Source organism: Oncorhynchus nerka, linkage group LG14, assembly GCF_034236695.1.
Source record: "Oncorhynchus nerka isolate Pitt River linkage group LG14, Oner_Uvic_2.0, whole genome shotgun sequence".
NCBI lineage: Eukaryota > Metazoa > Chordata > Actinopteri > Salmoniformes > Salmonidae > Oncorhynchus > Oncorhynchus nerka.
The window spans coordinates 71,694,310-71,697,375 of record NC_088409.1 but is presented as its reverse complement, the minus strand read 5'-3'; positions in this window follow the sequence as shown (position 1 = coordinate 71,697,375).

Here is a 3,066-nt window from a genome sequence, read left to right as displayed (position 1 = left end):
AAATACAGTAAATCCACAGTTTTACAGTACTTTACATTATGCCTAGCTGTGTATGTACCTGTTTGGTTATTGAACAGACATCTTACCTGGATATATTGATACCGGAGTTCTTTCACACGTTCACCGTTTCTCTTAAAGGGTACCGTGTACAGTGCTTATTCCTTATTTAATGTTTCTCTGGGACTCTGGCAATTATCGTTGTGCTGACTGTATTCACATTCCTAAAAGTGATATTGTCTGCCAGCACTCTGTCCCAAATTTTCCACAGTTCTATTGCATTGTTGCCAATTACCATGTCAACAATGACAATTTCCTGCGCATCTGATAATATTCTTCCTCTCCCTCCTGTGGTAGACAACCTTTGAATCCTACTGAAAAACACAAAACAATCTATATATTTCAAAATGTCAGTACATGTAAAAATGTGAACATACTGTATTGTACTGTAATACGTACTTCAATTATCATTGAAGGATCCACATCTCACCTGTTATTTTGCCGGAAAATTCGTACTATTGATGCAACTGTTGAACGCTGCAGATTTGGTTGCAGTCTTAAACCAGCTTCTCTCAAAGAGAGACCATGGTTTACAACAGGGTCAATAATTGTGGCCCTTATCTCATCAGAGACCACCACTCTTGGTCTTCCTCTGCTTTGTCCCCCACGCATTCTCCCTCTCCCTGCTACTCTTCTCTCCCCACCAAGCTGTCTTCCTCTGCTTTGTCCCCCACGCATTCTCCCTCTCCCTGCTACTCTTCTCTCCCCACCAAGCTGTCTTCCTCTGCTTTGTCCTCCACGCATTCTCCCTCTCCCTGCTACTCTTCTCTCCCCACCAAGCTGTCTTCCTCTGCTTTGTCCCCCACGCATTCTCCCTCTCCCCACCAAGCTGTCTTCCTCTGCTTTGTCCCCCACGCATTCTCCCTCTCCCTGCTACTCTTCTCTCCCCACCAAGCTGTCTTCCTCTGCTTTGTCCCCCACGCATTCTCCCTCTCCCTGCTACTCTTCTCTCCCCACCAAGCTGTCTTCCTCTCCTTTGTCCTCCCTCTCCCTGCTACTCTTCTCTCCCCACCAAGCTGTCTTCCTCTCCTTTGTCCTCCACGCATTCTCCCTCTCCCTGCTACTCTTCTCTCCCCACCAAGCTGTCTTCCTCTCCTTTGTCCTCCACGCATTCTCCCTCTCCCTGCTACTCTTCTCTCCCCACCAAGCTGTCTTCCTCTGCTTTGTCCCCCACGCATTCTCCCTCTCCCTGCTACTCTTCTCTCCCCACCAAGCTGTCTTCCTCTCCTTTGTCCTCCACGCATTCTCCCTCTCCCTCCTACTCTTCTCTCCCCACCAAGCTGTCTTCCTCTGCTTTGTCCCCCACGCATTCTCCCTCTCCCTGCTACTCTTCTCTCCCCACCAAGCTGTCTTCCTTTATCCATGTTTCCAAACTAAATCATTCCGAAGCCTTCCTCTTTTGTCTGTTTGGTAAGGAGACTAAAAACAGGACACTTGGGTATGCTTTCAGCTGAAATTCATCAGCTGTGTTTGGAATGATAAAACATGTTCTATTTGTTTCAATCTGGTTACTGCAGAAATGCATGACATTTGCCATCATTCTGTTTTGAATGTGTTTTTAACTGTTTTGGCATTTGAAAATATGTGCTGCAAATATATAGTTTTGCAGGTGGTGGAGTATGAATGAGAACAGAGTTCATGGATTTCAGAGAATGTGGTCATTGAATGCATTTTGTGTGAAAGCAATTGAAAAATGTTCAGTTTGGTCCACAGACCCTTCTGTTTCACTGACTGTGTGAAGAATTTTGACAATGTGACTTCAGTTTTGACCAATGCATGTTAGCGATTGAAAAAAAAACTGTAATATCATATTAATCTCTATATATAGAAATCGTATTACCAAAGGTCACTCATGTTCCCGACCCAAACCCTTTCAACAGAAAACAAGATAGTGTACTATAACACGGAAAATAGTACATTCCCAAACCTGAAAATCTCATTATGGGTTCCCAACTGAATACAACCTGAAAAACTCATTGTAGATTCCCAACCTGAATACAACCTGAAAAACTCATTGTAGATTCCCAACCTGAATACAACCTGAAAAACTCATTGTAGATTCCCAACCTGAATATAACCTGAAAAACTCATTGTAGATTCCCAACCTGAATACAACCTGAAAATCTCATTATAGGTTCCCAACTGAATACAACCTGAAAAACTCATTGTAGATTCCCAACCTGAAAAACTCATAGTAGATTCCCAACCTGAAAAACTCATTGTAGATTCCCAACCCGAATACAACCTGAAAAACTCATTGTAGATTCCCAACCTGAATACAACCTGAAAAACTAATTGTAGATTTCCAACATGAATACAACCTGAAAAATTAATTGTAGATTTCCAACGTGAATACAACCTGAAAAACTCTTTTGAGAAGTCCCAACTTGAACCATCTACCAAGCGCAGTGGGAAACATGGGAGAGCAGTGATTGTATGTTGTTGTGCACAGCGGTGCAACAATAGATATATAGTTATACCTTAGTTCTATCCTCTAGCTTAACACATGACCACAGAACAGGTGTTGGATCAGAGCAGCACCAGCATCACTCTATCTGCAGCTCTGCACCCTGATGCCATCGAATGACTATCAATGGAGCCAAATGCCGGAGACATCTCCCTCCAATCTGAGTACCGGCCTGGCCACGGCCACGCTATATTACGCTATATTACCCAACCCCATGAGGGCCCAGGATATTTGTACCAGTCAGGAGGACCAATGACAAAATACTTCTGTCCCAAGACACTGTATTGTGATTCTAGCAGGAGAGTGAAAGGAAACAGCCTGCAGGGCCAGGAAGACAGCGAGGTAGACAGAATTTATTACGCCCATTGGCCTCACTCACAAGAAAAAAAAACATTCAATTTAGGTAGAATAGGTTTATTCTTTAGAAACAATCTCATCCCAAGCCACTAAGGGCAGTGTGCCAAGTGTACAGCAGGCTCTGCTTTGAGACATGACCCCCCCAACTCATCTTTCCCCACTACCATGACAGAGGATACAGCATG